Source organism: Ceratotherium simum, chromosome 3, assembly GCF_057802395.1.
Source record: "Ceratotherium simum simum isolate JZ-2026a chromosome 3, ASM5780239v1, whole genome shotgun sequence".
In the NCBI taxonomy this organism is placed as follows: Eukaryota; Metazoa; Chordata; class Mammalia; order Perissodactyla; family Rhinocerotidae; genus Ceratotherium; species Ceratotherium simum.
Genome location: NC_141902.1, coordinates 49,139,911 through 49,153,322, shown reverse-complemented (window position 1 = coordinate 49,153,322; position 13,412 = coordinate 49,139,911). Strand labels below are relative to the sequence as shown.

At 39.1% G+C, this 13,412-nt stretch overlaps 1 long non-coding RNA gene across 1 annotated transcript in view; it reads right to left on the bottom strand.

Moving 5' to 3' along the window:
• Positions 1-13,156, bottom strand: part of LOC147917561 (uncharacterized) — a 43,173-nt gene extending 30,017 nt beyond the window's left edge. Inside the window, exon 1 of the long non-coding RNA XR_015550649.1 lies at positions 12,887-13,156. This is a non-coding gene — a long non-coding RNA (uncharacterized LOC147917561). The remainder of the gene's footprint in view (positions 1-12,886) is intronic.
• Between the last annotated feature and the right edge of the window lie 256 nt (positions 13,157-13,412).

Here is a 13,412-nt window from a genome sequence, read left to right as displayed (position 1 = left end):
CATATTGATAAATTAACCAATGGAATGGAATTGCAAGTTCAGAAACAGATTCACTGAGACTTGCTATATGAAGAAGCATCATTGCCAATTAATGGAGAAAGGTGAAACAATTCAATAAATTACACCAGGACCATTGGCTATTCAAATGGAGGAGAAGGGGTAAATAAAGTTGGATCTCTAATACCTACATCAAATCAATTCCAGATGGATTAAAAACTTGTCACATAAATGACCAACTTTAAATTATGTGATAAAATATAGACTAATATGTTTGTGCTTTCAGGGAAAAGAAAGATTTCAAAAATGAGATATCAAGCAAAAATTCAGGGTAATGATTACTTAGAAAGGGAACGTGAAGATGGGCCAGGGGAAGAATACACAGATTCAAATGCATTGGTAATGTCCTAATTCTTAAATTGGGTAGTTGGTCCTTATCTCTCTGCTTCTTACCTTATCTATATTATACATATTATTTTATGATTATATATTATGCAGTTTTTTATGGATCTAGAACCAGATGCAAAAAAGAAAAGCAAATAAAAGTCCCATTTCTTTGGCATGGAAGAAAAGTCATTTAATATCCCCCAAATAAATGAACAGAGGAAAATATAGCTAAAGGTTGAGAATTGCCCCATCGTATATTATGATTTCGTGATCTGAAAAAAAAAAAAAAAGTAGTGTCCTCATTGGTAAGCAAAGTTCATAATGGGTGGCCCATTCCCCCTCAACTCAGCAACCACTGAAAAAGTTTAAACCAATGGGGGTGTGGTAAATAAAAGTAATAAAAAAAGAAAGGAAAAATAAGGGAAATTGTGGCAATGACCACTAATGGTGATAGATGTAGCTGAATTTCCTGGGTGATGTTGAGGAAATGCTTCCCATCTCTGCATCTCAGTTCCTTCATACATGAAATGGAAATGAGAATATATACCTTCTAAGATTATTTTAGGGATTAGAGGTAACGTCATTTTAAAATATATAACAATTGTCTAGATATAACTGACCCTCATTGACTGGTAGCTTTGTTTATTATCCTAGGACTTGAATTTATCTTGTGGTTTAAGGATAAACTTGTCATAAATATATTCACTCATTCCACAAATATTTATCATGCATCTACATTTTCTGAAACTTTTTTAGGTGCTAGGGATATCAAGATTCAAAAGGGGTGGGAAAGGAGAACTGTTCCAAGAGAATGTAAGGTCAAGTATCAGTAGACAATTACAGATACAAGCAAATGCAGTGAGGTTGTATGGATGTTCTTACAGAAGTTCTGTACAGAATATTGTTGGGTAAAATTGTGGGAAAGACTTCAACAATGAGATTTATGAGTTGTGCCTTGAACATTCGATAAATCGTCACCAAGTAGACAAGGTTGTGGAGGGTGCTCCAAGCTGGGAAAGCAGAGGGAGCAAAGGCACAAAGGCATGCAAAAGCATGGTGCCATCAGAGAGCTGCAGAGGTTCAGCATGACTACAGCACAGTGTGCCAACTGGGTGTGTTAAGGCTAATGGCTGGAGGAGGAGAGAGAGACCAGATTATGTAAGACGTATTAAAAACCTTAGAATCATCCAATAGCTCAGAGGTCTATGCAGTGAAATGTGTCCACTGCCAGTGCTGTTGTATCCAGTGCTCAAGTGTGGGAAGTAGATATTAGAATGTCTAATTATATTTATTTTAATCTCATGCTTAAATCCTATTTTAATGTATGTTTTATAAAGTAATATACTTGTGTAGTAATATATATGGATATCTTATAAGTGAATAAATGTACATATATTAGGGGCATATGTTTAAGTTTTTCCTTTACAATGAGGTGCATTATCTACAAAGTTTGGAGACAACTGCTATTAAAGTATTAAGCAGGGCCATAAAGTAATGAGATTTTTGCATTAAAAAGTCCTCATGAGGGCTGGCCTGGTGGCGTAGCAGTTAAATTCGCGCATGCCACTTCGGTGGCCTGGGGTTCACGGGTTCAGATCCTGGGCACGGACCTACTCACTGCTCATCAAGCCATGCTAAGGCAGCGTCCTACATAGAAGAGCTACAACTCTACAACTATGATACACGACTATGTACTGGGGCTTTGGGGAGTTAAAAAAAAAAAAGGAAGATTGGCAACAGATGCTAGAGCAGGGAAAATCTTCCACCAAAAAAAAAAAAAAAATCAGCAGTGTGCTTATCATTAAAAAAAAAAAAAAAGAACCCCCAGTTTAAAATAAAAAAAGTCCTCATGGTAGGAGGAGATGGGCAATGTGGAGTACAGATTAGAGGTGGTTAAATGTTATTGTAATTGTCCTGGCTGAGAAGATGAGGATCTGAATGATGGCAATAGCTTTAGAGTTGGAGAGGAAGGAAGGGACTGCTATGGAGGATTTTATGGAAAAATTATTAACAGGATTTAGTCACTTATGAAACAGAAGAGATGAAGGGAGGGAAGAATCTGGAATGACTCCTGGATTGGGTGACTAAGTGGATGGCACCACCAATCATGGTGATTGGGGCATGGAAACAGAGCAGGTTTGGTGGGAAAGGTAATGAGCTCCACTTTGGACATGTTTCGTTGTGAGATTCTTCCACAACAATCAGATGGGAATGTTTAGGATACAGTTGGATATATGGATTTTAAAGTTCTGAAAAGAGATCTGGCCTGGTGACAAACACACATGGGAGTGACCAGCTTATTGTCAGAAGCCCATATAAATGAAGAAAAGTGCCCGTAGAGTGAAATGAATAAAAAAAGAAAAGAAATTCAAGAACAGAAGCTAAGGGAACTCTAATATTTAAAAGTAAAGTATAGGAAGAAAAGACAGAAGAAGAAAATCTTACATCGCTAAGAAAAGTACCAGCAGAGATGGAGTCACGGATGTCCAAACAAGGGAGAGTTTCATGAAGAAAAGTCATTTGCCTAACTGTCTTGGGTAGACAACATCCCTTTTTCATCCTCCTATTAACATTTTCAAGTATTAATTGAGCACCTGCAGTTAGACAAATTGCATTAATTTTAACATCACAGGATTATAGACACAGAGTACAATTTAGAACAGAATATCTGTGAATAGTATTCTCAATATTAAACATGTTTGTCTGCCATTTAACTGTCTGCGGTCAGCACTGTTAACTCCATACCTAGTATATCATAAATTAAGAGCAACTGTGAATGGTTAAAAAACACTGATACTGATGGTGGTTCAGATGCTCACAAATGATCAAGTTAATCATCTCCATTTTGGTAAATGACTTCATTCCTACTACATGAATCCCTGATGACATCATAACACCAGGGATGGAACTCTACTTGTAGTATGCATGCCATATGTGTGTTAGGCATACTTCCTACTAGCAAAATAGGAAATTATTTTAACCAAAATACAACTCAATTGATTTCATCCTTCCTGAGAGAAGAGTCTCAGAATCTTTCACAAAACTCACCCAGGTGTATGTTTTGGTTTATTTATCTTAATAACATGTTTTAAAGCTTAGGCTAGACACATAAGCCAGAAGTGTGCCCTGTAATCACCCTGAGTCACACAGGAAAGCATGTATGATTAGGAACAAGGAATTAAAGACAATTTACACACACACACACACACACACTTTGTAATATGAAGGTCATGAATAATAAACAAAAAAAGAAAAAAAGAACAACTTCCTGCCTGAGATGGCAAGCTCATCTCCCTTAAGCAGAATGGCATTGAATGGCATTAGACAGTTGTCACCTGCTGGTTCTTTCCCCAGGAAACCTCTTGATTAAGTGCCCTTTCCGATTAGGCACATTCAGTTTAGGAAGAACCCATTAGACAATGGCTAGATAGTATTTTTCAGCTGACAAGAGAAAGTGTTCTCTGCAGATGTTGACAATAACTTTATTTGGGTTTAAATCTTACTTTTCCTTGCTTGAGAAATCTTAACACTGAAAGAGTATATTAAGATCAAAGAAGTAAAATGTATGAGGGCAGAAACTATGTCTGCATTGTTCATGGATGTTTCCCCAGCACTGACCTAACATTTAGAAGGCCCTCAGTAATTGCCAAATGAAGAAATTAGAGTGCAATCTTGAATCTCCACATTATATTGATTCTGTCAGGTAAAGAGTATAATGTGTGAGGACAAAGGGCAAAGATACAAATAAAATCCAGCAAAGCCTACTGAGAAGCAATTTCCCCAACACAGACAGACCAATAGGGTTCTTTTTTAACACGAGTATTCTATATTTAGTCCACCACTGCCCCAGGAGGAGCCAAAGCAGCCCTCCTCCCAGAAAATCTACTTTTAATGATGCTGTTGATTGTCTTCAAAAATGGCCACCAACAATTCTACCCATCCTTCTAGTGACAGGCTACTCCTCCCATCAAGAGGTGGAGATTATTTCCCCTCCCTTTGAATCTGGGCTGGCCTTGTGATTTGCTTTGACCAATAGAATGCAATGCCAGAGACATGTGTGAGTTCAAGTCCTAGCCATTAAAATGACTGGTAGTGTCCACTTTTCGCTCTCAGGATTCAACTGCCATGCTATAAGGAAGTCCATGCTCCCCTGCTAGAGAGAGTGGTCCTATGGAGAAACCCTGGAAGATGAGACATCATGTGCAGAAAGAGGACATATGGAACCCTGAAGGAGAACTGAGGTGGCCCGATTGACAGCTTCAAAGCCCCAAACATGTAAGAGAGGCCATCTTGGATGTTCTAGCCCAGCCGTTGCCAGCTGAATGCAGCCAACTGAGTGTCCCTACCCGGATCAGAAGGACCACCAGTCAACCCACACGATAGTAAATAATAAAGCCATTATTAAACCCCAATGTTTGGGGTGATTTGTTACATAGTAATAGATAACTAAAACAAATGACATCACAGTCCTCCTCTTCTGTCACCATTAGCATCTCATCTTTTTTCTTTTTGATACTTTTCTCATAGAAATTCTACCCTATTTCCTTTTGCTGTAGTGCTAAAAAACAGTTTTTAGAATGAATAACTATGCTTGGAAAATGCTGGTTTCTAAAACTTCCCAGTGGGTACAATGCCAGATAACATGACTTATTATAATGGAGACAGTCTGTCTCTAAAATGTTTATAATCAAATTCACTGTACTTGAAATACTCAAATGCATAGAAGTTTTACTCTTAAAATTCTGTTGATACTTAAGTAGGCAGTACAAGAGCAAAACCCAAATTTAGTGTAGTCTGTCCCCAACTACATGCATTTAAAAGAATCATTCCAGTCTAAGCTGATCCACTATATAGTTAACTATATACCTAAATATTAAAATTTTTCTAATCAGAAATAATTTCTTCCTCTGTCATTCTAAATTTCAGTGTTATATGCTTTAAAATTACTTAGGGTAGATACATTCATCAAAAAAGTCTCTGGTAACATCATCCTACTTCGTGGCATTTCAAAATAACGTGGCACAATGAGGTTAACTCTCAATAAAACCTCCATGTGAGCACTAAGTATGATCCTTTCCTTCAATGACTCCTGTCATGGTGTAATCCTCATCCTTTTCTTCCAGGCTGAATTTCAGTGTGGAGGCTTCCCAAATAGAACATAAAGGACGTGACCCACTCCTGAAACTGTTCTTCCAGTGACATAAAGAATCTTTTATACGTTAACATTATTTATACAATGGGTGAAATAGTAGGTTAAACCTCCCAGTACTCTGTGAAAGCAGCAGCGCCTCTGGGAATGTACCCTAGCCTGCCCTTAGAAAGCTATTCATGTAAATCACACTGTATTATAAATCCCAAGGGCAAGATCCTACAGTGACACTTTCTCATAAAAAAGCTAAAAGCAGAAACAATCACCTGTCTTTCCAGGGGTATCTAAATAGAAATTCTCTTTTGAATAGTCAGTCTATCTCTGTGCTAAAATGCTCAACATGGTGACATGCTTTATCCCTTCTTTTTTATAAATTATTGTTTCTGTGGTTGTCAAAGTATAATTCAGCAGTTACATACGCCTGTTTCACCTAATTGCTGGCAGAATATGCTGATATGAGTTTGCTCATTCTATCATTCTTGAAGACACAGTGATAACTGGCTCTCCCTAGAGTTCTATCCCAAGGTCTCTGCTCTTCTCACTTTATGCCAAAAGAGGCAGACTCAAATATCTATATCTCCAAGCTGGATCAAATCAGTAGGGATCCGTTTAATATTTCCCTGGGCAATCACATATATACCCACAGCTTTCAGTGACGATTCCCAAATTTAAGACCTAGACCCTTCTTTTGAATTCTAGCTCCATATAACCATCTGCCTTCTGTACATGACCACCTCCATACTTCACAGCTGCTTCAAAATCCACATGACTGGTTACCTTTCTCCTCCCATTCTTAGTCCAGTCCTTCCGGTCTTGTTAATGGAATTACCACTTACCCCCAAACCTAAGATCATTAACTCCTTCTCCTGTATACTCCACAGTCAGTTCACAGTAATTACTGTCAATTCTACCTCCAAACACATTCTTTGAAGCTATCCACTCCCTCTCTCTTACCCATCGATGCATCATTGCTTGTCTGGACTCCTGTACCTGTACCCCAACTGGTTTCCCTGCCCATAGCCTTGCCTCCTCCCCAATCCATTCCCTTCACAGTAGCCAAGGTGATCTTCCTAAAACATGGAACTAGTCCTGAGTGGCAGCACAGAGGAGTGGTTAAGAACGTAGACTCCGGAGCCTGGATTGAATCCTGGTTCCATCACTTACTAGTTGCATCATCTTGTAAATTTTACTCAACTTGTCTATGCCTCACTTTCCTCAGAATTTCAATGAGAATAAAAATAATATCAACTTCACCTGAGTGTTATGATGATGAAATGAACTAACATTTATAACGTTCTTAGAACGGTGCCTTGTACATAGAAAGTGCAGTGTAAGCATTTGTTAAATAAATGGATGCCACTTATCTTAAAACCTTTCTCTAGAGGAAAGTGTTTACTCAGGGAGAGTGACCCTCCATAATCCATGCTTACCTGTTCAGCCTTACCTGTATAGCCTTTAGGGACTATATCATGTGTCCTTTTGTCTTTAATGGATAGCATAATATCTAGTACGGAATAGAGGATACAACAAATGTTTATTTGTATTTATTCTCTGTGTTACCTCCTGCCTCTCCCAATAGTGTCAGTAGTAGTAATAATATCTTCTTTAATATTCATAAAACACTTTGAAACACATTATATCATCTTATTTTGATCCACAGACTATAAAAAAGAATTGTCCCCACTTTCCTGCTGAGAAAACCAAGGACTTCTGTGGTTTCCCTGGAATCGTGCAGCCATTATTCACATTCCAAACCTTATGCTTTTTTTTCTTCATAATCACAGACTGTCCCTTCAAGATGATCATTTTGTACTAGTTACACTCTGGAAAATTAATGATACTGCTCCCTCCACCTGCTTCAAAAATACCTTTGCTTTAATGTCTGTAAGATTCATACTCTCCCATCAAAAAAAGACAACTAAACTACCTTGTTTTAATCAACAAGAACAGTATTGTTCCTGGTCAAATGCATTCATTTCTTACTAATACGTCTTGTAAACTCCCAGACAGGTGTCATTTTAAAATACGTTGTGTTCCCATGAGGATGATTCCGAAATCCGTGCGTCCTATCCAAGGGCATCAAGTCCTTGGAGCTGGATAAGGCAGCCAGATCTCAATGTCATTTCATATTTTACAAACCCAGGAAGGAATGGTCACAAAAACAAAGCATCTGAGCAGACATGGAGATTTTCCATCAGATCTAAACAAGGAAGATCTTTCTTTCAAAAATCGTTTTTGGAGACACCTGATGATTAGGCTCAGAGCCAGTGTCACTGGTAAATAATAGTCTGGTGTTTATGTTTTCATTGGGGATTGTTTCTCCTGACAGCACAAATTAAATGAGGCAGCCAGGCTCCCAGAGCCTGCAGCTTTACCGGGAGGGCTGTATGTTTAAAATCTAAACGGAAGGGCTAACCTGCCTTTTCCAGGGAGTTTAAGAAAAACCAGAATTTAAAATGCAAAACATTTTTATCCTGCTTGACCAAGTGGCTTTATACCAAAGCTCTAAAATGAGTCTTTTCTTCACCTCAGAAGTCCTTCCAAATTCAGGTGTGTGGCCAATGCTAATTGTCACAGAGAAAACAATCCTTTCCCTTGGGAAGGAGAGGCTGTATTGCCAAACACAGACACTTTGGGGTTTGAAATCTTGACAGGCCCCAAACAAAAGTGTCTTGTTTTTGTCTCTTCTTTATAATTGTAATGTTTACCTTTTTGTAACATGAAAAGATATGACATGCTTTATTTTATCTTTATTTTAGGGTTTCTACCTTATGAGAGACTATCTGAAATAAGAATCTAATGTAATTGCTGTAAAAGTCAATGAAAACTCAATCAAATCACCGAGTAACATTCATCCCCTCCATAGAAAACCCAGAACAATACAAACAAATTCCCTTTGTTCTGGGACATTCCCCATGAAACTAAGTACTACTTTCTCTTTATAAAAACCATTGACTGAAACAATACTCTGATTCAGTATTTGGTCCAGAACAGCTGTGAAAGCATAATTTTCTATTGATAGCTTAATTCTCATCTCACCTTGGGATTCTCAGTTATAAGCAGGCTCATAAACACATATAACCATATACCCTCAATACATAATTTATAAACAACATTCCATCTTAACGGGGAAAACATTAATTTTTGAAATCAACAGAGTTTATTTACTTGTGCTGAAAGAAGTCAAATTTTGACATGATAATATGCAGATGATTCAGTGCTCAAAAGTTTATGATTTAGTCAAATGAAACATAGGCTTTCTCTGAGATTAAGAAAGGATATCTCTTACATTTAAATTTTCTGACTAAAAGTCTGTATGTATGGCACATCAGGTCTTCTAAATTTGCAGTGAAAATTAAATAATTATTTAGGTTAAACTAAGTACAAGATTATAAACCAGTGTTATTGCCCAAATTATCCCAAACTAAAATTTACCCCCAAACACAAGCTAAAACATAGTGCAGTCTGTCATTATTGTCTTAATTCATAAAAGTAAAATATTAACGGAAGAGGTAAATAATAACACAGATTTTTCAAACACTTATCTATTTATTTTCTAAATGAAGCCTCACAACAATTTTATAAAAGAGAAAGGAAGGGATATTTACTGCCTTTGACAAATGAGGATCTCAGTCTCAGAAAGATTACATGGCTTCTGCAAGATCATCCAGCTAGTAAATGACAGAATTGAAAACAAATCTAGTCTATTGGCACTAAACTACACCATACCACCTCTCTTGAATAAACTTTACTGTTACCTAGAAAAATCCACTTAGCACCCAAACTGCTATTGGTTGCCAATTTGCTATAAATTAACTCTAGCAATAGTTCTACAAATTTGGTAAGCATGGACGTAGAGTTCCTGAGAAGCAGCTATGGAGCACTTATAACCTGAGAGAAGATTCTGAGGGTGATAGCTCCAGTCCAAGGAAGAACCACACTCTGCCTCAGTATGCCTCAGGTACTCTGTGCGCTCATCTCTTTCCAACCAAATCCTACTCTCTGTCCAACCAAATCCTACTCTCTGCAGTTCTACATTTTAATAGTTTCCACCAGAAACAATGTGAGTTCTGTAGAGACAGCTAATACTGAAAGAAGATGCAATGCATGGGGTTGCACAGTTGCTTATTGAGTATCAATCAAGGGTCACAGGGGCAGTTTCTTGCAAGTCATCGGGGCTGTTGGTTACTCAGGTTGTCACAACCCTCTTCATTATTGTTTCTACCATATACGTCACATAGTACCAAATATGCAATGAAGACGATTCTAGAATAATCTGGAAATTGTTCAGTTTAGAACATTCAGTGACAGTCACATGGAGGCTTACTAAACTTTTCCAGAGTCTTCTTTCGTCTAACAAATAATTATTGAGCATCTATCATGTGCCAGACTGTAGACTAGATCCTGAGGATACATCAGTCTTGTAAAGGAGACAGACACCTAAACAATCACAGTGCTTCCTAGTGGATGGTATAACTCAGTGCTTTAGGTGTGATTGTTTCCACTTGGGTGAGTGGGAAAGCATCACAGAAATTATGTCATTTGATCTGATTCTTATAGGTTAAATAGTAGTTCAGTAAACAAGGTGTATAAAGGGTAATATTTCATTCCTGCTGCAGTTCACAAATATGTAAATACAAATGAATACATCAATTCCCATGGGAAGTCTCTACCAACCTAATGTTGAAATATTTTAATAGAAAGAAAGAACCTCCAGAACAATGTATAGAATGGCTTAGTAAATAACTATAGAAATGCACCTCGTGTATTTCACTGTTGATGATTGCTTCCAGTATGTAATGGGCACTTTAATTATTACATCTATGCATAGATTCTCAAAATATTAAGGGTAGAAAAGTTCTTAGTGCCCAGTCCAGTGTCATCTTTTTTGATAAGGCATAGAAAAGTTGTGTCTTATTTAAAAATCATACAGTTAATCACTGAAATTAAAAGACTAAAATTTAGATTTCCCAATGTCCAGTTTACTTTCTTTCTGCAATATTGCATGCTCTATTGTGTAAGTCAATAGTCTGTGGTTAGACATATCTTTTGTAAGACTAAGAGTGGTAGTTTGAGGTCCGAGGGTCATGTTAACAAACCCATAGATGTTATTTATTTTCTGCTTAATATGAAAAGGAATAAATCCCTGAAGAAGAGAACATGGGTCAGGGAAAGAAATTCCAAAGGTGAAGGACAGGAATGGAGGTAAATATGAAAGACCAAGAGTCAAGGGACCTAAATTTTATGGTGATTCATTCATTCAAGACCATTCATGTGGTCTTGAACAAGTGGCTTGCCCCTATTCACTTCCTGTTCACCACTTGTAAAACTGATCCATTAATATCTGGCTAGGAACCATCATTCACTTGCATGTTTTCCTGTCTTAGTTTGTGTGTGATTATGTGCATTTCTAAAAATATGTATATAGATTAAATATCTCCTGAGAACGTTTTTCATATAGGCCCTCAATTATTACTCAAGCCAGTCTCATACATTTGGTACTAGTTAGCCAGAGTGTAGAAATGAAGGAACTGTGTTGCAGAGAGTTTATGTGACTTGCCCAAAGCCACTTATCTAGTAGATCACCAAGTTTTAATTTGAGCACAGTTCTCCAAGCCCATTGCTTTTTCTGTTAAAAATACCTTTGGGGACCGGCCCAGTGGCGTAGCAGTTAAGTTCACACACTCCACTTCGGTGGCCCAGGGTTCACGGGTTTGGATCCTGGGTGCAGACCTATGCATCGCTCATCAAGCCATGCTGTGGAAGGCATCCCACATATAAAGGAAAGGAAGATGGGCACGGTTGTTAGCCCAGGGCCAATCTTCCTCAGCAAAAAGAGGAGGATTGGCAACAGATGTCAACTCAGGGCTAATCTTCCTCACACACAAAAAAAATCTTTATACTAAATAACTCTTAAAGTCCATTCTGGTTCTAAAACTGGACTTTTAATACAATAAAAAATATGAAAATGTTTTAGAAAATTTAAAGTGCTATGAAAATATGAAGTAGCCATAACCCACCCATTAATCATATCTCTCCACCTGTATGGACTCAAAGCACTACAAATTCCACCCATCACTGTCTACATGCCAGAGCGAGAGGGCAGGCATTCTGAGTCCTTTATAGCCCAGAGACGATTAAGTCATGAATAGCCGTAATTTGTCCTGACATTTAGAAAGTTGATATCCCACTGAAGAAGTTATTAGATTGGAGAGCTCCGAGAATAATAGATGTTTAAGCAATATGACTTCCTTTCATGTGCAATATATAATCTCTACAGAGATTTGGCCAACTTTAATGTCAACCAAAATATTTATATTTGCTTGGTTTGGCTCAGAAGTCATCTTGAAAATGAAATGCCTTTTATTGATATAAAGTTATAGATGTGAATTTCATCTCAAAAAGAGTTACATAAATAATATGGCTACCTCTTTTTCTTATTGATTATAAACGGAATATTATTTCTAATAAGCATATAGAGACTACCAGGCAACTCTGAAGGATTTTACCAATATTAGAACCGGTTTTTACAGTAGCAATGAGAAGTTTGCAGAATAAAAAGTAATAAAAACATCAACTCTATTCTCCCATTCACATCCAGAGCAAATATACTAAAGCAATATGCCTTCCTGTCACAGAAAACAGAGAATGCCTCAATATTTGTGCTCCAGTTAGCCTGGCATGTCTTTCTTATCTCCAATGAGCATTTTCCCTCCTGCCACAGGGCCGGTTTAAATGCTCTCCCCACTGCCTAGAAAACACCCTGGTCCCATAATTTAATTTCTATTCTTCTTTCACAACTAAGCTCAAATATCACTTCCTCAGAAAATTACCCTGAGGGGGAGAGGCGGAGTCAAGATGGCGGCGTAGGCAGACTCTGGACTCACCTCCTCCCGTGGACACAGCCAATTTACAACTACTCGTGGAAAAATTACCCCTGAGACAGAACTGAAAACTGGATGAGAGGAACTCCTGCAACAACGGACAATCCTAACTGGGGTAGAAGAGGCCGAAACTCCCTTCCGGAGAGGAAAACGCCGCCTTCACAAGCCGCCAGCTTCACGGCCGCCGGGAGCAGCTCACAGGTACGCAGCCTCCCTGGAGGCGCGGGGTCCGGAGCCAGGGAGCGCCCCCGCTGTGGGCATTTTGTGCACCCAGCACAATCGACACCAGCGGCATAATATCTGACTTTGCCTGCTACTAAAGCATTGGGTAGCACCCCCAGAAAACCCGGTTCACAAAAAAACTAAAACTGGCTCTTAAAGGGCCCGTACACAAACTCACCCGTTCCAGAAAGCATCCTAAAATCACCAGAAAGAAAGGTGCACAGTGCTTCGGTGACAAGAGACTCACCTAATAGGCCCTGAGTGCATCTCGGTGAGGGGTGAGACCTCTCCAGGGACTGGGACATTGGCGGCGGCCATTGTTGTGGCCTGGTGTGAGCGTGCTGACACAGACGCCATTGGAGTTCTCCCTGAGACCTGCTAGCCCAGGGTCTGCTCCACCCGCTAGAGCACTGATTTAATCCAGCTCAGCCAGGGCAGGCAGCCCACCCTAGAGACTGGCCACACCCAACAACAAGCCCTCAGGCAACGTGTGGGCCTGCATAGATTGGTGACTGGATTCTCTGCAGCCTGGCAACTGAGCTGACTTGAGCGGGGCAGGGTGTGCACAAGGAGCGGGTGGAGAGTGTGGGGTGGTGGCGGAGCGTGTGGGGCTCCCGCCGTGGAGAGACTGGGTCCGCTTGGGGAGGTCGGGGCGCTCACACGGGGCAGGACTGTGTTGACTGTGTGTGTGGACCTGTGGGCAACAGGGCTTGTCAGCTGCAGAAGACTTGTGCTTCTCAAAGACCCACATAGGAGGTTTGCCCCACCTTCCA